Consider the following 21,972-nt stretch of genomic DNA (forward strand, 5'->3'; position numbering starts at 1 on the left):
TGGATACAGAAGCAGAGTGGACAAATGAAAAGGAAGACAGCTGGATTTAAAAAAAAAAAAAAAAAAAAGTATCCAGGATGCTTCCCAAACAGATGGGGAAATGTAATAATAAAAAGAGTTGAAGGGTCTGAGCAACAGGGCTAACATTCACCTAAAGCAAGTATGAGAAGATAATGGAGAGACTCGCTGGTACAGATGACATCAATTCTTGAATTCAGGAAGGCCCACAAATAACTAGCAAGGGAAAAATCACCACCAAAAGATGTAAGCATGAAACTGCTGGCTACCAAATAAAAAGCAATCTTTTAAGCAATAGAGGAGTAGAACCCTTGCCTGTCATATGTGAGGCCCTGGGTTCAATCCCTAGCACCAAAATAAAAAAAGTAACAGAGAATCACCTACAAATGAAAACCAATTAAAGTGATGGCTGATTTCTCAACTGCAACAATGGAAGCTGGAAGGAGGAGCATTATTACTTTCAATGAACTAAAAGAGATAAGTACCAACTCTGCATTCTATAGTTAGAGCCAATTTTTTTTTGAGAACAATTAACATTTCCAGGCAAACAAAACCTAGAGCTTACCATCAACTCACACACACTAAATTATAAAGGGGATGACCTTTATGCAGCAGGAAAATGATCACAGATGGAAAACTTGAAAGGCAAGAATAACGGTGGGGAAAAAAAAATGGTGCCACATAAAAGATGGCAAGGGCTAGGGATCTGGCTCAGTGGTGAAGTGCTGCTTAACACACCTGAAGCCCTGGGTTCCATCCCCAGCACCACAACAAAGAAAGAAGCATAAAAGATGATAATCAAATAAACAGCGAACAACAAATGAATGATGCTCAGCCTCACCATCATCAGAAATGCACAAAACCACAATGTGGTAGCACTGCACAATACAAGAAATGGCTAAAATTTAAAATCATAGCCAGGTATGGTGGTGGACTAATGTAATCCCAGTGACTCGGGAGGCTGAGGCAGAAGGATCCCAAGTTTGAGGCCAGCTTCAGCAACGTAGCAAGGCCCTAAGCAATTTAGTGAGACCCTGTCTCAAAATAAAAAGGGCTTGGGTGTGGCTGGTGGATAAGCATCCCGGGGTCCCATCTGTGGTACCCAAAAAAAGTAAAATAAAACAAAATCATGTCAGCAAGAATGTGAAGTAAATAGGACTCTCTCATTCCTATGGTGGGTGGTAACTATGGCCTTGCTGAAAAACTTCAGTAGCATCTGTTCAAGTTGAGCATATGCACATATCATAACTCAGCAATTCTACTCCTGGGTATACTGCCCACATTATAGGGCAATTAAGTGTGGCAAAAGACATAATGGAGTTCAGTTACCACAAAATATGGCACCTGGGCATTTTAAGAAAACTACAGAAGCAAAAAGTTCTGTCCTTCTCCTGCCCTGCCCTTCTCCCCTGAAGCAAGATAAAAAAGAACTCTCTGGCCTTTTCCTGCAGTAGGTCATAAGACCCTCATTCCAGAGATGCTCTCCCTATACACCAAGGAAAGGAATGCCCTTATCTCTGAAGCACAGGAACACATAGAAGAATCTGAACAAATGGGTCTTGCAAGTTCCTGCTAGTTTATTATAATTATATTACACCCTCTTTGTCCCATTAAACTTCTACAGGACTGTTGACTCATCATCAAATTTAGCATGGTGGTGGACTACTGTGTATTTTCTGTGTCCCTGTGTATTTTCTGAATCTTCCATTTCTGAAGTCTCCCATGTCACATGCTATATTAAACATATTTGCATGCTTTTCTCTTGTTTATCTAATTTTTGTTACAGTGGCCTCATCCATTAATCTACCAACTGGTAAGAATAAGTAATATTCCTCCTCTACAACATGAACAAAGGAGTTCAGAACAGTTTAATTCCTAATAGTCAAAAACTGGAAACAATTGCAATGTGTATCCATCGCAGAAAGAAAAAATAACTGAAGGACCCCACACAATAGAATAAAAGAAAAAAAATACCACTATATGCAAGAACATGAATCAATATGATAAATATAATGCTGAAAGAAAAAACCCATATGCAAAAATATATACTAAGTTCCATTTACAGAAAACTCAAAACCAGACAAAAGCCATTGCTGAGATAACTAGGAGGAATCAGACCAGGGGCTTCCATAAGGGCAGTGTTTGATTTCTTGATCTTGGAGCTGGCTTCACAGATGAGTCCATCATTTTTGAAATTCACTGATCTATCCACATATGACCAACACACCTTTCTGTATGTGTGCCATATCTCAAAACAATATTTATTTTAAAACAGAATGTATAATGAGCAAAGCACAGAAAGACACTGCACTTCTCATTGCATCTTATCAGATGGCACACAATTTTTGTGTTATTACTAATGACAATCATTCTGATTAAGGTGGTATATACTAGGCTTCTCTGCTACAGAGTTATAACTCTTTTTCCCTTTACAATTAATAAGTGTTTCATACAGAGTTACATTGAAGCTATGCAAATACTGTGTTTCTCATCAAGCTTTCAATTAATGCATCCACTCATATTTACATTTACATTATCCATACATTTACTCAGTAGGTTATAATCCATTGCTATCATTGTTTACTATAGTTGATTACTACCATTATGTATTTGATAGCCCAAACTTCCCAGATTTGGCCACCTTCAAGATAGCTTATAGCTCATTTTGACATGACCCTCTATTTTAAAATTGTTTCCTTCATTTCTAAAGCTAGATGTTTTATAGCCTTGTTTTGTTCTTTTTTTTTTCTTTTTTTGGACTCGGGATTGAACCCAGGGGCACTCCACGGAGCCACATCTTCAGCTCTATTTTGTATTTTATTTTAGAGACGGGTCTCAATGAGTTGCTTAGGAACTCACTAAGTTGTTAAGGCTGGCTTTGAATGCATGATCCTCTTGCATCAGCCTCCCAAGCTGCTGGGATTACAGGCATGTGCCACTATGCCTGGCATCATTTTTTTGTACTCTTTTACCCTTAGAAGCAGTCACTTCTCCAAGAGACCTGGTTACTTTTATTAGAGAATGGTATTTAAAAGTCAAGATCCAGGGCTGGGGTGGTGGCTCAGTGGTAAGAGCACTTGCCTAGCATGTGTGAGGCACTGGGTTTGATTCTCAGCACTGTATATAATATGAAATAAATAAAATAAAGGTCCATCAACAGCATATCTATATATGTCAAGATCCAAATGCTAGATATGTTCATTGCTATTGGGGTTATTTTCAGGTATATGTACACACAAACACATATTCACACACACATACACATTTACATCTCTAGTCACGGGACTATTTAAGAGACTCAATAAGCTGATTATGTATAAAATATACATGAAAAATCAAAAGCCTAAGAAGATTCAAGAGTCTCCTTCAGAAAGTAGTGAGGGGATCAACAAATGGGCCAAGGACCTGAACAGACACTTCTCAGAGGAGGACATACAGTCAATCAACAAGTACATGAAAAAATGCTCACCATCTCTAGCAGTCAGAGAAATGCAAATCAAAACCACCCTAAGATACCATCTCACTCCAGTAAGATTGGCAGCCATTATGAAGTCAAACAACAACAAGTGCTGGCGAGGATGTGGGGAAAAGGGTACACTTGTACACTGCTGGTGGGACTGCAAATTGGTGCGGCCAATTTGGAAAGCAGTATGGAGATTTCTTGGAAAGTTGGGAATGGAGCCACCATTTGACCCAGCTATTCCCCTTCTGGGTCTATTCCCTAAAGACCTAAAAAGAGCAAGCTACAGGGACACTGCTACATCGATGTTCATAGCAGCACAATTCACAATAGCAAGACTGTGGAACCAACCCAGATGCCCTTCAATAGACGAATGGATAAAAAAAATGTGGCATTTATACACAATGGAGTATTACTCTGCATTAAAAAATGACAAAATCATAGAATTTGCAGGGAAATGGATGGCATTAGAGCAGATTATGCTAAGCGAAGCTAGCCAATCCCTAAAAAACAAATGCCAAATGTCTTCTTTGATATAAGGAGAGTAACTAAGAACAGAGTAGGGACGAAGAGCATGAGAAGAAGATTAACATTAAACAGGGATGAGAGGTGGGAGGGAAAGGGAGAGAGAAGGGAAATTGCATGGAAATGGAAGGAGACCCTCAGGGTTATACAAAAATACATACAAGAGGAAGTGAGGGGAAAGGGAAAAATAATACAAGGGGGAGAAATGAATTACAGTAGAGGGGGTAGAGAGAGAAGAGGGGAGGGGGGATAGTAGAGGATAGGAAAGGCAGCAGAACACAACAGATACTAGTATGGCAATATGTAAATCAATGGATGTGTAACTGATGTAATTCTGCAATCTGTATATGGGGTAAAAATGGGAGTTCATAACCCACTTGAATCAAAGTGTGAAATATGATATATCAAGAAATTTGTAATGTTTTGAACAACCAACAATAAAAAATTAAAAAAAAAAGAAAGTAGTGAGGGGACTTGCCTTACTAATTATCAATTATAACACAGCAAGAATTGCACATTACATAGAAACACTGGGTTGTGTAATAATGATACTTACACACACACACACACACACACGTGGTAGGAAAGCTAAACTTAGGTTTCAATTTCATTTTCTGTAAAAATTCCAATTTAATTGAATGTTTGCATGTAAAAGGCAAAACTATAAAACTTTCAGTTGAAAATAAAAATGCAACTATGGCTTCATAAAAGGTTAACGATATGAAAGGAAACTGTAAAGACAAATAATAAGTTCATTCTACATTACAGTAAAGGACACCATAAAATGATATGCAACAAATTAGAAAACATATCCCCAACAAAAAATGAGTATCCAGAATACATAACTCTTACATGTATATAAGAAAGATAAACATCCCAAGAGAAAAATAAAGAAAGTTAGAAAAGAAAACACAAATGTTATGGTTTGGATGTGAGATGTCTCCCAAAAGCTCACATATGAGACAATGCAAGAAGGTTTGGAAGAAGAGAAATAATCTGTTTATAGCCTTCAGTGGTTTAATTCCTGATGGGATTAACTGAGTGGTAACTGGAGGCAGGTGGGGTGTGACTGGAGGAAGTGGTTTTTTGGGGGGTGTGGCTATGGGGTATATATTTATATCTGGCAAATGGAGAGAGTCAGTGTGTGTGTGTGTGTGTGTGTCTCTCTCTCCCTCTCTCTCTCCTTCCTAAACATCATGTGAGCTGCTTCCCTCTGCCACACTCTTTTGCCATGATGTTCAGCCTCACTTTGAGCCTTGAGGAATGGAGCCTGCTGTCTATGGATGGAGACCTCTGAAAATGGGAGACCCTGAATAAACCTTTTCTCCTCTACAATTGTGTAGGTCAGGTCCTTTAATCACAGTAGTGAAAAAGCTGACTGAAACACAAAAAGTCCTTAAATACAGGATATGATGTAGAGTGTCTTTAGGAATTAGGGAAATATAAATAAAATGCAGCTTTACACACCTGCTTGTTTGACTAAATTTAAAGTTAGCTAATGTCAATGACAAAGCTGTGAAGCAATGAAAATTCTCAGGTGCTCTAGTGGAAATACACCCTGGTACAATCACTTTGGAAAGCAGTGAAGCAGAGGCACATCCTACCATCCAACAATTTTAGTCCTAAATTTATGTTTAAATAAATTACACTAAGAGACATGTACAAATTGTTCATAACCTAGAAAGCTGCAAACAACACAATTTCCAAAAGTAAAATCAGAAACAAAGTCAGTGCACTATGAAGCTAAATGTATCAAATTGAAGAATTTAAGGGGACAATGTCCCTGGATATCTTTTCAGAAAGAAATTAGTTGTAACTTAATTTTTAAAAAATGTTTAAAATTAGATTGTGAGCTTAATGAAGGCTAGGTCACTATAACTTAATAGCCATTAAAAACTTTCCACTAAGTTAAAATGTTTTTAAGATATACTATTAAGTTTACCAAGTACTAAGTATTAAAATGTTTTTAAAACTTAGTATTGAAATGTTTTTAATACTTAGTACTAAATGTTTTTAAGATATACTATTAAGTCCACCAAGAACTCCCCATAGCTTTGGATACAATATCAAGCCAGGGAAAAGACAAAACAAAGCAGCAGATCTCATTTGTTATTTATTGAAGGTCTGAAATTCACAAAGTCCAGTTAAAACATTTGAGAAGGTATCATCCATACTGTGGTTTTTCAAAAGGAAAATAAAAAATTATGTATATAAAGAAAATGCAAAAAAAATACACACACACACACACACACACATATGTATAAAATGTCTGTTTTGTGAGCTGCAGGGACAGATGGATTACTTCCCTGAGGCTCATACCAACTGGACTATCAATTTGTTCAAATATACTATACATACATAAAACATTTACTATGTATATGTTATAAAAGTATAACTTTTGACCAAAAAATTAAGCTTTTTGGATCAATATAACTGGACTTAAAACATACAAACAAAAAAATAACCTCTTGCAAGCAGAAGGCTCAGCACTAGGGTCACCATTTGCTGATCTGCCACTGCCACAGTTAGAGAAAAGCACCTAGAAGCTTAGTCACCACCCTCAAAGCAATGTTCTTCATGCCATTTGAATTTAACAGAATTTAACAATTTGAAAAAAAAATTATGAGCCATATATTGCAATTTGGTACCAAAGATACTATATTTCTTGGTCTTAAATGTTATATAACAGTGTTTAGAATTTAGACTACTATGGACCATATTTTATATGGTAACAGTATGTACAAAATCTTTAAAACAGATGGTAAGTTACATAGAGACATCAAGTGACAGTTCTAGCTGATTCAGCTCTAATTCATTTTGTTTGCTTTCTAACAGCACTATTGCAAAAAAGAGCAATTCCATAACCCATAGAAGAGATTTTCATTTTAAGCAGAGGTGACATCTTTACTTATATAAGAAGCAATTATACAGGTTAACAGAAGAAATGAACTGCTACAGAATACACTAGAGAGATATTTCAGCAAACCATTAGTTTTCATTCTCAAGGGCATGTACTAAGTGTATCCGCATAACAGCCATTGAATTTATTAAGCCATAATTGTGCTACATGAATTCTCCATTCTTTCCTTCAGAGCATACTGAATAAATCAGAATGCAATGTTTGCTTTCCTCTCTACAGTAACAACTGTGCATTTGGCCTGAATTCTAAATAATCAAGTTCTTTATAAAATTCTTGAAATTCAGCCAATAAACAGCTCTTCTCACTAAAAATAAATATCAAGGAAACAGGCTCAAATTGTAACTGTCCTATTTAACTAATCAAAATAGAGGAGGATGGCCTTCTCAGGCAAACTGGATAAACACACAGAGACCACATATATGCTATATCATCACCAGCATAGAGCTGTTTTGGGGTGCTTGATGACATTGGCATCAGTATCTAAAACTCTATATGTTACATATAATTACATAGTTAAGCCAGCACTGGGTATGATGAATAGTTTTATGTGTTAACTTGGTGAGACTTCAGTACTCAGTTACTTAATCAAATACTCGGTGATAGAGGGAGTGCTTAGCATGTGCCAGGTTCTGGGTTCAATCCCCAGCACAAGAAGGAAAAGACAAAACACTAATCCTAGGTGTTGCTGTGCAAGTATTTTGTACTTTGATATTAAATAATAATTATCCCCAGTGATGTGGGTGGCACTCATCCAATCAGTTGAAAGGCCTAATGAGCAAAACAAAAGGGTCTCCTGAAAGAATTCCGCTTAAGTCTGTCCTGTCAACTGCCTGAGCTTCCAACTTACCAGGCTGCCCTACAGATTTCTGACTTGCCAGCTTTGAATGCCTGAGCCAATTTTTTCTTTGAAATCAATCTCAATCTCTTCTACACATAACTGTATGTATTACACACACACACGCACACACACACAACCCCTAAACCTTAACTACTAGAATAGCTAAAAAAAGAAACGCTGTTTCTCCCACCAATGAACACTAACATCATATGTTGCAGGAGTTATTCCCATTCCAATCAATTCACCAGTTCTTGGCAGATATCAACTACCTGGCATCCATCCTGCAATTCAATTTAACGCTCATTGTCTACCTGGAGTTGGCTTAAGATCCCACAAATTAAGGCTGTGGTCCCAAGACTGATCCCTCTTCAGATGCCAACTGTGAAGACAGGCCTCTCTACTTCTGATGGAGAGGCTATAAACCGGAGGGTCCTATGACCTCCCTCTTCAGATTCAGTAATTTTTTAAAAATGGTTTAGAGAACTCAAGAAGCTACTTACTTAACTGTTCTACTGAAAGGATATAATTAAGGAACAGACAAATGGGAGAGATGCACAGGGTGAGGTATGAAGTGGCAGGGATGCTCTCTTCAGGCATACCACCCTCCCAGAACCTCTAAGTGTTCATCAGCTCAGAAGTTCACTAAACCCTATCTTTTAGGGATTTTCTTTTTTTTTTTTTAAATGGAGGATGGAGGCTTTGTCCCATAAGCACGTATGATTAAATCACTGGCCATAGATGATTAACAATCCCTACTCTGGAGGTAGGGAAAAAAAGTTCTAGACTTCTAAGCACATGGTTCATTCCCTTAGCAACTGGTACCCATCTTGAAGCTGGATAGAGTCTTTCAACTATCATTATCTTATTAACAAAAAAAGGGTACTTGTCCTTCCTAAGAGCTGAATTATCTTGGAAGTCCTGTAATAAAATTCTGAAAGCACACTGAAAAACTGAAGACAAGCTTAATATGTATAAGAAGATGGATCTTCAAATAAATTTTCCTAGCCTAACCTTTAAAAAAAAAAAAAACAGGGTCAGCAGATTCTGGAAGAAGTAGCCTTGAATGATGGATGAGCCAGGAAATTAAATAGCAAGACACCTTAGTGCCCACTCTGAGAGGTTATAGGTGGCATCAACCCCAGTGAAGGTTGAAGGTCACAGTGATCCTTGGTACTAGAAAAGCTAGACAATGTTCCAGAAATTCTAAGAGTAAATTTAGAGTGTACCTGTACTCAGTAATGAACCCATGCATCTTACAGGAAAATCCACCCTATCCAACCATCATGGTTTCTTGTAATGATAGGTGCTACCACTCGAGTCTCTACAACAAATTGAACCTACCATTTACTACAAATAAATCTATGATAAATAATTACTAGCATTCCAAGAAAATCAGCAAATGGAAACAAAATATCGAACTCAAGAATACCTAAGGAAAAAGAGTTAATATGGGAAAATAATTACCATGTTATCAAAAGCATAATCAATTTCCCCAAGAAACTCAAGGAAATATGACATTCATAAGAAATAAAAATAATTACTTCAAATCAAAACATAATTCTGGAAAATAAAAAAGTAAGGGTAGATCAGCATCAGATCATGGAAGTCTGCAGCTGGATTCTATACCCCAGTTACCAAACCCAATAATGACCCTGCCATGTTCCATCCATTTTATTTCCTCTCCTCCTCTCCCTCTCCATTCTCTAGGATCCCCTCTTTGGCATCTTCTCTTCTGTCTATAGACATGTACAAATCTCCTTTAAATCATAAGAATCCTTTCCCTTGACCCAGATCTCTCTCCAAAATAAAAAAGTAATGAAGTAAGGAGGTATCAATGAGGATTTGGAAGTTCCTAGTTAAAATAAACAGATGAATGGTTCTACTATTACATGAAGGAATATGAAGAAAGAAACAAAGCAGAGTAATGGGAGAGAAGGAAATGGTAGATGACATGATGAATGTGAAGCGCTGTCATGACAAGAAGAGCCTATAAACCAATCTTGCCCCACAGCACACTGTCTTTAGCCCACAAGTATTATATAAAAATTCAATCAACTTTTAAAATCAGGGATGTAAGATGCAAATCAGAATCCCAGCTTCTACTGAGAACCCAAGGGATATGAAATTTTGAGGTTAGCACTCCCAATATGGCAGCAATGGTGACTAGAGCAAAAGGCCTGCACTCTCCCGCCTCTAACATCACCAAGACTGTCCTCCTGACCCTGGGCTTATGCCGGCTTCCATTTATCATCCCACTTACCCTGTCATTTTTTTACAGTTAAAAAAAAAAGTCCTCTTTTTTTACCCAAAGGCCTGTTTTTGCTCATCAACATTGTTGGCAAGGCCCCAGAAGACTCTTGAGTTCCTGAATTTGCAGTAAAACCACACACCCTAGAGGGAGTTGAAAATCAAGACCTTTGGCTGTTAAGAGAAAGCTAAGGAGGGCTAGGGAGTGCTGAGTTGTAGCCTAAGGAAGGTCCGGTATAACTTAAAGTGAAAGAACACTGAACTCGCCAAAAAGAATACATAAAAAGTAGATGGCAAATATGGAAGGAACTTTAGGGAATACCCACAATTCGAGTAGAGAAGAGAGTGAGAGTCTATAGGAAGTGAAAGGAAGTTGAAGGAGTGAGATGTTCAATAATGATTTCAAAATGAGCAAAGTCAGTTTATGATAAAAATTGATCAATTATTAGATCCATGCTATAGAAAGGGACTGCACGTCATTGTAATTTATTTGTTTAATAACAACAAAATTCAAATATAAACTACCCATGAAACTGTGTTACACACCAATTGGTTAGGGTTAGTTAACACAGAAAGATGTGTCTCTTAATTACTGTCAACATAAATGTTATACCAGGGTCCTGAAAGTAATTTTTCATTGATCAGAATTATCATATGACATCTAAATTACTTAAGTTTTATCTTCCATGTTAAAAACATTTTCAAATGAAAATCAAAGGCAGGAATAATATTAGGTACAATTTGAAAAGAAAAATTTCCTCAAATTATTATATGTATCAGAGTGACTTGTGCTGTCATTAACAACAAAAACAAAGAAAAATTTAATAGGTTTTCCTTCAACTCTACGTAATGAAGAGTGGAAGAGAGTTCATGTAGGAGTAGAAATTTTACAAGAATTAAGCCATCACACTGGCAAATGCCATCAGACTGTGAATAAGTGGGAGTATCTCTGCACATTTGGTTTTAAAAGAAGATAATTTAGAAATTATATAATCTAAAGTAGATTTCTCTGTTAGGGCTTTTGTACTAGAAATACAAATGGGTATAGAACAGGGACAGAATTCATAAGGAAATACAAATTCAACACTAACCCTATGAGGAAACACTCTCTTAGATTAAAAAAACAAACAAAAAAGAACATTAAAGCAAACATGAAGTTGCCATTATTTTAGAATTATTAAATTATATCAAAAATAAAGTATTTTGTACACTTAACAGAAGTAAGCCTGAATTAAAATTGTGTCTGGCCCTGTAAACTTGGATAGCAATTTAAAAGCCAGTAATGCTTACCAAAGTGCTCATAACCCGTGGACAACAGACCAATGGCACTCCTAGAACTGCATCTTGTGTAAATAATGCAACAGAAGCAAACGGTTAAATTGAAAAGATGCACTAAAAATGTCTTAAAAACAGATAAAGAATCTGTAAACAAGTCAATTATAAAAGATAAATTTTATATAAAATCATAGTGCATCAAAACTATAACCTATAGCTTATTGTTGTTTAATAGGACAATAATAAAGACTACGCAGACCTGGAAAAAGAGTTGATAACAAGTCAAAGTGGAAAATAAGAAAAACATCAAGTTTACAACTAGTTATAAAATTAAAAGTGGTATGGTCAATTAAGACTGCAAATACTCAAAATGTGGAAGTAATTATTATACTGGAATTGACAAGATTTATAAAGCATTATTTTCATCTTTTAATACTTTTAATTACAGAATAGATGAAATTGGGGAAAATATGGCTATCACAGGATTGCAAGATTGGCAAAGAGACAAAAAAAGAAAAGCCAAATGTTTTCTCTGATATGTGGATGCTGATCCATAATGTCAAGGGGAGAGGCGTACCAGGGAAGAATGGAGAAACCTTGGGTTGGGCAGAAGGGAGTAAGAGGAGGGGAGAGAGTGTAAGGGTGGAAAGGATGGTGGAATGAGATGGACATTATTACCCTATGTACATTACATGTATGATTGCACGAACAGCATGACTCTGGTGCACAGCCAGAAAAAAGAGAAGTTCTGCTCCACTTGTGTACAATGAGTTGAAATACATCTGCTGTAATGAAAACTAAGTAGAATAAATTTTCAAAAAATTTTTAAAAGAAAAGAAATTTACAGAAGAAAGTTCTATAGCCACAGTGACACGGATGGGGACAGAGAAAGCTACAGAGTCAAATGTTAGAGAACAGTAAAGATGGGAGTTTTAACAAATGAGGAACTTAGAAAGCTACTAAGTTCCTAGGAGAGAGCAGCCTCTGCAGAATGTTAGGGACACAAATTTCACACAGAGAACTGATTAATAAATAACTAAGATGAGGAAATGTCTCCAAGTGACCCAGTCAATGCTCAGAAAGAAGAAACAGGTGGTACTTGGGGAAGGAAAGAGAGACAACCAGTAGTTTGGGACAGAATCAAGAATGAGAAAATCATTTTCTGGTTTTGGTGTCCTTACTGGGATAGAACCCAGGACTTTAGGGACACTAGGCAAGCGCTCTGATGCTGAGCTACATCTCCAGCCGTGAGAAAAGGGTTTTTAAGACAATAAACCAGGAGGGTGAATGATTCATAAAAACAGAAGGAACATTATGAAACTGCTTGTGAAGGCCACACAGGACAAAGACTCCAGTTATATGGAGCACAGTCTGGTTCCCCCTCACACCCATTTTCTTTGGTCAGCCCTCAAAAAGCACTCAAATTCATCTACAAAAATGATAATTCCTTGAACATTTTTATATCTTCTTAAAGTAAGTCACACTAGCCAGGCACAGTGGCATATGCCTATGGTCTCAGTTACTGCAGAGAATGAGGCAGGAAGATCACTTGAGCTCAGGAGCTCGAGATCAGCCTGGGCAACAAAGCGAGACCTGTCTCATGGGAGAGGGTAAAAAAAAGGTAAGACATTGATTAGAAAATGTATCCAACAGTATTTTAGCAAATATTAAGCCAGAGTTCAAATGAATGCCTCTCATATGTTATTTCCAGAAAAGCTAGAGGTCCCAAGTTATACTCTAAATAAATTAACTATGCCAAGGCAGCAACCCTATTTTGTATGGCTCTAAAATTTTCCTTTTTCTTCATCTTAACCTGAGTGAAATCAATATGTATCTTATAATCAGTGGCATCCCACTAATCCTAGAGGGCTGCATTTTTATTCTTAATGATACATAAAATATTGGTGTGTTTTATAATTAAAGACATCCTAAATTCAATTCAAGGACGATATCATTGGGGTTTTGACCTCAATAAAAAGAAAAGTATTTGAAACTTACAGCATCGAGCACCTTTGGCAACTACCATAACTATAATTAGCTTCTCCAAACTGAAATATAAACTACAACTTTTTAAATGTTTATAAATAAGAAAACCCAATGTGTCATTCAATAAATTTATTATACCTGCCTATACAATTGAAAATATATAAGATAGTCAATATAATCAGCATCTTAAAACATTTTTCAGCATAATCAACTTGGAAGAATAGGCCAGCAAATTACTCATAAAACACTTAAAAGTGACTCTAATAATACAACCAGGTTTAGCATCAAACCCCAATAGGTACCCCTACCAGAAAATTTCATCATGCCCATCTAGTTGATATTTTTTAATTTTAATTTCATATAATGTCATTCTTAGGATAAAATGAGCTACACTAATAAATGTCCCAATTCCAGATCTTCCAATTTTTATTTACTTTTCCATATTTTTATGTTGCATTGTAGTTGTACATAATGGCAGGATTAGATGTTACATATTCATAAATTCATACATCATAACCACATAATTTAGCCAATATCATTCTCCAGTGCTTCCCCTTTCCCTTCCCTCTTCCCTCCTCTTGGTCCCTTTCCTCTATTCTACTGATTATATCTTCCAATTTTTGAATAATATTAGCCATACCATCAGCAGTTAAAATTGGACAAAATTCATCATTCTGACGTACATTAGAGCACATTTTTTCAAAGGATGTCAGAGATAGCTACAAAATTTCAAGATCATCAACCAAGACACAATGTTATATTTTTCAAGAAATTTCACCTTCATCCTATATCAGAGGAAAGGGGAATATGTAACAAGTCAGAACTTCTGGGATCTTAACACTTAAGTCTTCTACAAAACATGGAGGCAATCAACATTTTCTGGCTATTTAATACAGGGAATGTATTATGATAGGAGAAATAAAGAAATGATTCCTGCCTTCAAGAAATGACACTGTGGAATGAAATATAAAGAACATTAACATGCAGTAGAATATGCTAGAGGAGTCCTATGAGAACACAAGGATATTAAAAATCATATAACATGGGGCTGGGGATGTGGCTCAAGCAGTAGTGCACTCGCCTGGCATGCGAGGGGCGCTGGGCTCGACACTCAGCACCACATAAAAATAAAGTGAAGATGTTGTGTCTACCGAAAACTAAAAAATAAATATTAAAAAATTCTCTCTCTTTCTCAAAAAAAAAAAAAAAAATCATATAACTAAGAAGTACAAAGAACCACAGCCACATCTACACTACTATAAATGAAAAATATTCTCTCTAGGCTAAAGGATTACTTCTACCAAGACCTGAACAGCAATTTATTTTAGATCTCTGTACATTTTTTTAATATATTGACAGGTTTTCATTTTTAACAAACCATCAAGAAGAAATCTGAAATTTTAAATAAATGGGACAAAAAGGATCCCAGAAACAAATAACAAATCTAAATAAATCATAAATAAAATTAAGGTTAAAATAATTTAGTATATCAATAATCTTTTTTATATTTTATTTTGTATTTAAATAATTTCTATTAACATAGAAGGAACTGCTATCCTATTTCACATCCTGAAATGAGAACCAAAAATAACTGAGGAAAATAAAGCTGTTAGACTGATAATTTAAGAGATGGTATTTGCATAGCAAATTAGCGTACTATGATATAATTACATATTCTTCAAACAAGAACTTGTTTGACAGTATGAGGCAGGCAAAGCAGGAAAGTCCTTTAAATATTAAGTGAATCCGATCAATAACACTAAGTAGAAGTTGTGCTTATAATTTACACACATAAAAATAGTCTCTTTTTCTATTTTTATAATCTTCTATTAATCAAGTTTTATTTCTAATAAATCTATCAAAATGGCCAGGTGCAGTGGCACATGCCTCTAATTCCAGCTACTTACTTGGAAGGCTGAGGCATGAGTATCACAAGTTCAAGGCCCACCTGGGCAACTTACTTAGTGAGACCTTATCTCAAAGCTTTTTTCCTTTCCTTTTTTTTTTTAAGCCTAGGTCTCAGGCCTTTTGCCACCCAGCCCTTAGACCCGGCTTGTGGACTATGTTGTGCATAGTAGCCTCCTGAAGGGATAAGTCTAACTCTGGGAACTCCCTGGGGCATCCCCCAAAGGGATTGACCACCTGATGCTGATGAACTTCCCCCTAAAGCTCTAAGATCCCACAAAATACCTGAGATGGGTGTGACCTGCCAAGATGTCAATCAATCTGCTAGAAGACATCACAAAGCAAGACTATGCCCTGAAAACCTTTGATGTACCCCCTTAAATAAACCACCAAAGCTATTTTATCTTTGTCTAGTTCAAGAACCCATGTGGACTAGATCTATTAGGGGCTTTGCTTTTGTAAATATACTTATGAGTGTTTGTGTGTTATTATTTGTTAATTATTTGAGATATTAAGATTTAGGGTGGCTATTTAGGGTGGCTTGGATTCCTCTGGGCAGAAGGAATCCCCCAATCAGATGCTGGCCATCTTGGATTCAATACCTAGTACCAAACACACACACAAACACAGAAAAAAACACAAACACAATGAGATGATGAGCATGGGAAACAATGAGTTCCATGACCCATGATTTAAACATTTCTTACATGCACTCATGACTTGAAGAATATACTTTTTCTTTTCACCTTTTAGGTTAATGCTAATAATTATTCATACAGGCCTTCTCACTTGAAGAATTTGAAGAGATTGAAAGTATTCCAACTTTCACAAAAGACTTTTCAACAAAAATATACCATCATCAAAAACTAACCTAAGCCTTATAAAAATCATTTGCTAACCTATGGTGAAGCAGCACAATCTACAATACCCTCCCTGGTGTTCTCAATTCCTTGCTTATCAGGAACATTCCATCTGACAAATTCTAATGACCATGTCAAGGCTGAAAAAAAGGAAAGAAGCAAAAAAGCTAAAGGACAAATCACATCAAGAAAAACCTACAAAAATTCAGAGTTGCTCAACAGCACCCTCATACTTTTGAAAAATATTGAGCACATACTACAAGGCATATTGTTTACTCAGCCCACAGAAAATGCATGGTACCTCTAAGATGCACAACCACAGACCCTCATATAAACTCCATGACCCCAGTTTGAGAAGCACTAAAACAGATATTAGAGAACTGAAGTACTTTAGAAAAGAGCTCTTGGGGCATTTAGTGAGAAGCTCTCCACTCTTCTTTTTCAAACAGTTCTAACAGGCTTATTCATAAAAGCTGTAAACCAGAAACGGAATGGGAAGTGGGATGGCAGCCAGAATCAGGCACGCCATCAGCAGAACAATGCCAGAGAAAGCCCAACACAGCCTCACAATACCAAACAGTCCTTGAAAGCTTCCCTGTAATTCCAAGCCCGTATAACAATTATAGTGTATGCTATGACCTCTGCTATCAGGAAAAGATTATGTTCAGTGTACTTAAAGTAATTTTTCTCAGGAATAATTAACACAGAAAATTTAAAGCTTAAAGAGGACACTTTACCCAAGAGGACAAAAGGATGAAAAATACATGAAAAATATTTAAAATTATAAGCCATTGGATAAATGCAAATTAAAGCCATAAAAAGAAACTGCTATAAATCTATTAGAATTGTTAAATTAAAAATAAATACTAGCAATACCAAGAGGAAGAAAGTATGGGAAGCAGCTAGAGCTCTCAAACATCACTGGTGAGAAGACAACACACCACTCCTTTGGTGGAAGGGTGGGGGCAGTGGCGATACAGGAGAATTGAACTCAAGGGCACTCGACCACTGAGCCACATCCCCAGCCCTATTTTGTATTTTATTTTGAGACAGGGCCTCACTGAGTTGCTTAGCTGAGGTTGGCTTTGGACTTGGGATCCTCCTGCTTCAGCTTCCCAAGCTGCTGGGATTACAGGCATGCACCATTACACCTGGCTGACACATCACTCTTAAAAATGCCTTGGCAGTTTTCTATAAAATACTTACCCTTTGACTCAAAATCACATACCCAAGTTATCTATTCTAGAGAAAGGAAAACTTAAAGGGCTGAGGGGTATACCTCAGTGGTAGAGCACTTGCTGAGCATGCCTGGGGCCCTGGGTTTAATCCCCAACACAATGAGGGAAACAAACAAACAAACCTCATTTTTACAGGAAAACCTAAACACAAATATTTACAGCAGTTTTGTTGATGATTGCTCTGAACTTAAAATAACTCAAAGTACCCGTCAACAGGTGATTATATACACAAATTGGTACAACCACACAGTGAAATATCCAGCAATAAAAAGGAATGAACTTCTAGGGATGGGGATGGGGATGTGGCTCCAGCAGTAGCGTGCTTGCCTGGCATGCATTCGGCCCCATTCGATCCTCAGCACCACATACAAACAAAGATGTTGTGTCCACCGAAAACTAAAAAATAAATATTAAAACTCTCTCTCTCTCTCTCTCCCCCTCCCCTTAAAAAAAAAGGAATGAACTTCTGATAAACACAAACACTTGGATGAATCTCAAAGGTAAGCTAAGAGGAAGAGGCCAGTTTCTAAAGATTACATACTGAATGACTTCATTTATGACATTCTATTTTGTTAAGTTAAAGGACACTCTCAAGAGCAAACACTGTGGGAATGGGGAACTGCTCCATGGGAACTGCTCCATGGCTGCTAAGAGCTGTAGCTGAGAGAGGTGACTATACAGCAGCAGCATAAAGGAGGTTTTCAGAGGTGAGGGGTTCTTCTGAATCCTCACTATGGTAGAAGTCACAAGAATCTACATGTGTTCTAATTCCTAGACCTGAACACATGCATGATAGTTTAAAACTGTATGACAATTTCACAAGAATTGTCTTTTTACTGAACTATCACTGTGCATACAATAAAAAATTTAAAGGGGCTGGGATTGTGGCTCAGCAGTAGAGCATTCATCTAGCACATGCAAGGCCCTGGGTTCGATCCTCAGCACCACATAAAAATAAATAAACAAAATAAAGGTATTATGTTCAACTACTTCTAAAAAATAAATATTTTTAAAAAATTTAAAATGTGTCAAACTTCAAATATATAAAAGGATTATACTATAACATTCTTCAGCTGACACATGACTAATATAATAGCCCTCTAAGATGGGAAGACACACACCATAAATAGTAACCATAAAAAAGCTGGAGGCTGTAGGTATAGCTCAGTGGTAAGCGCATACTTGGCTCATGGAAGGCCATGGGCTCTATCCCTAGCACTACAAAAAAGGAGGGGAGGGGAAGGGAAGTTGCACTGGAGCAATGATGCTATTATTAGACAAAACAGACTTTAAGACCAAAAAAAAAACACTAGAAAAAAAAAGGAGGACAATTTATGATGCTAAAAAGGGTCAATTTGTCAAGGAGATGTAATAATGATGAACATACATAATCTAACAAAACTCTAAAACAAATGAAACAAAAGTGTACCAAAGTGAAAGGAGAGACAATCCATCAGTGACTGAAGACCTCAACACTCTACTCTAAATAACTGATACAACAACAGCCAAGAAGTCAGAAAGGTTATAAGCACTATTACCCACACTGACCTAACTGACAGCTGCAGGACACTTCATCTGAAAATAGCAGAAGAATTCTCATTTTTTTAAGGTCCAGGATAAACTATTTCTAATGTCACAAAACAAGTTTCAATGAATTTAGAAGGCCTGAAATACAATAAAAGAAATTTGGAGAAAACCTCCAAATACTTGGAAATTAAATAATAATTTCTGAACCACCCATATCATGTCAAAAAAAAATCATAAGCAAAAATAAGAAATATTTTGAACCTAAATGAAAACAAAAGTACAGCATGTCAAAACTTATGAGATACAGCTAACACAGTGAGTAGAGAGTGTTTTACAGTAGGTCCTGTTAGAAAATAAAAAAGATGTCAACTTGTTTCTATGTAAGAAACTGAAGACTAAACTAAACCTACAGCAAGTAGAAGAAAATAAAGTTTAGGGCAAAACCCAATGATGAAATTAAAAACAGAAAACCAACAATGAAAAAAATCATTGAAACCAAAATTGGTTCTGTGAAAAAAAAAAATAAATGACAAACCTTTATTTAGATTGACCAATAAAAATAATTATCCCCAAAATTCCCATTTGTAAAAATCAAAAATAAAAGAGGGAACATCAACTACTGACCCTACAGGAAAAAAGTATAATATGGGGAAAAAAAAAAAACAACTATATACCACCATTTTAGTCCATGTTCTGTTACTAGTAACACAATATCAAATTTGGGTATATTATAAAGAAAAGAGGTTTATTTTAGCTCAAGGTTCTGGTCCAAGGTTGAGGGGCTACATCTGATAATGGCCTTCTTCCTCACAGAGTCCTGAGAGGAGCGAATGGGCATTATGTGTCCTGGCCTTCTTCCCTCTTCTATAAAGCCACCACTAGTATTCAACCATAGGGGCTCAGCTTTGATGACCTTATCTAAACCTAATCACCTTCCAAAGGCCTGCCTGGAAACGGCATAGCTTCCACTCTCTTAATACCTCATAATGGGGATTAAACTTCAAGATGGAATCAGAAGAAACAAATCATATTTAAACTATAGCAGCCACCAAATTAGACAAGTTAGATGAAATCAACAAATTCCTAGAAGAAAAACATGAATAACAAATACTGACCCAAGAAGAAACAAAATCTACACCTACAAAAAGAAACTGTCAATCAGAAGTCTTTCCAGCCAGGCATTTTGGTTCAAAAAGCAGGGAGCAGTAGTGCATACCTTTAATGGCAGTGATTCAAGGCCAGCCTCAGCAACTTAGCAAGACCCTGTCTCAAAAATAAAAAGTAAATGGGGGCACTGGGGTTGTGGCTCAGCGGTAGAGTGCTTGCATTACACGTGTGAGGTGCTGGGTTCGATCCTCAGCACCACATAAAAATAAATAAATAAAAATAAAGGTATTGTGTCCAACTACAACTAAAACAATACTTTAAAAATAAAATAAAAAGTAAGTGGGCTGAGGATGTAGCTTAGTGGTGGTTCAATTCCCATAACAAAAAGAAAAAGAAGAAAAAATGTCTTTCAGTAAAGAAAATCCCAGATCTAGATGGCTTCACTATAGAATTCATAATATAATAATTCACAGACCCTTCCAGATAATTGGAAAATACTTCCCAACTCAATCTAGGAATTTAGTATTATTCCAATATCAAAGTCAGACAAAGATATTACAAGTGACCACACACACAAATAGACCAATACCTCCCTTTCAGAAATACACACTTAAAATTTTTCAATCAAAGCCAGGTATAGTGGCTTAATCCCAGTTACTCAAGGAGGCTGAGGCAAGACAGTCTCAAGCTCAAGACCACAACAATTCAGTGAGACAATCTCAAAACAAAAATTTAAAAGGTGATAATAGTTCAGCAGTAGAGCACCACTGGATTCAATCAATCCCCAGTACTGGGGGAGGAAATTCTTAATTAAAAAATTCACAATTAGTAAATCAAATCTTATAACATATAAAAAGGATTATACATACAATATAACTGAATGGATCCATCCCAGGAATGCAAGTCTGGCTTAACATCTGAAAATTGATAATGATACATAGGAAAATATATTAATTTAATGCAAAAAATTAGTAGAATAAAGGGGGAAAAGTCACTTCATCATATACTATATTCAGAAAAATCACTTGACAAAATTCAATACCAGTCATGTTTTTAAAAGAAAAAACCAAACCCCCAGTAAATAAGACTCAAGGGTAACTTCCCCAAACTGATAAAGGGCATCTACAAAACCTACAACTAACACTGCACTCAAAGGTAAAAGATAGGAACAAGATGAGGATGTGGATCCACTCTCAACCTTTCTATTCAATGCTCTACTGGAGGTTCTAATTAATACAATATGGCAAAAAGCAAACAAAAGAAAAAAAAGGCATCCGGACTGAAAACGAGGTTGTAAAAACAGACAGCCCATTCCAAGACCCAATGTTCTAGATTCTCAATACCCACACACACAGTCAATACCACTATCCCGTCAGAGAACTTACATTTAAAACAAGAGCTGGTATGCTTGTTGTACGGCAAATATAAAACATAGATTTCCTTCACAACATTACCAATGATGAGAAGTACAAAGTTCTTACATAAAATTGACAAGGGAGAAGTGAATACATCAATTTAAAGGCCCACAGAAGAAAATACTGGCTGAATTAAAATTTATCAACCTAAGAATATCTAACCGCATTTTCCAAATACAGACACATTTTAATATTATCCTAATCTATCTGAATACAATTATATGGACTTTATACTGTCAGTCTCACTTCTGACAACATGCATAACTTTTGTTCCACATTTTAGATAGCAAACAATAATCCAAGTTTCCAGCTTAAGTATAGTTTCAAGTGAGAGTTACTTACTTTGTGATACTCTTTTTGTTGAGGGGTTAGGTTTGGTTCTTTGTTTAACACTATGTCCTTGGAGAGACACAGTGACGGTCTCCTCAATCAACCTGGTCAATGAATTTAATTATTTCACTCATTCCTAAGAGTATCACATAAATAGAAAAAATATATCATTCATAAACATAGCAATAGAACAAGACCTGGCATCTCCCCAAGCAGTTGTTCAATAACTATTTTTGAGTGAGAATTAAAGGAAGGGTATCATAGACATGCTTCTTTGACGGAAACTGAGTTGAAAACTGGAAAACAGTACAGAAGTAAGAA

At 36.3% G+C, this 21,972-nt stretch overlaps 1 protein-coding gene across 14 annotated transcripts in view; it reads right to left on the reverse strand.

Annotated features, from left to right (window-relative positions):
• Positions 1-21,972, reverse strand: part of Sipa1l1 (signal induced proliferation associated 1 like 1) — a 367,512-nt gene that overhangs the window by 188,667 nt on the left and 156,873 nt on the right. For 2 of the 14 annotated variants that reach the window (XM_058577713.1, XM_058577715.1), the window contains 2 exons: positions 21,664-21,787; positions 20,776-20,823 (listed from right to left, as the gene is read on the reverse strand). The exons of 10 other annotated variants lie outside the window; for them this stretch is intronic. The gene's annotated coding sequence lies outside the window, so the exon portion shown is untranslated. The remainder of the gene's footprint in view (positions 1-20,775; positions 20,824-21,663; positions 21,788-21,972) is intronic. 2 more of the 14 variants (XM_058577708.1, XM_058577712.1) reach the window with 1 other exon arrangement.

This window comes from Marmota monax, unplaced genomic scaffold (assembly GCF_021218885.2).
Source record: "Marmota monax isolate L192 unplaced genomic scaffold, Marmota_monax_Labrador192_F-V1.1 WCK01_AAM20220418_F8-fsc00017, whole genome shotgun sequence".
In the NCBI taxonomy this organism is placed as follows: domain Eukaryota; kingdom Metazoa; phylum Chordata; class Mammalia; order Rodentia; family Sciuridae; genus Marmota; species Marmota monax.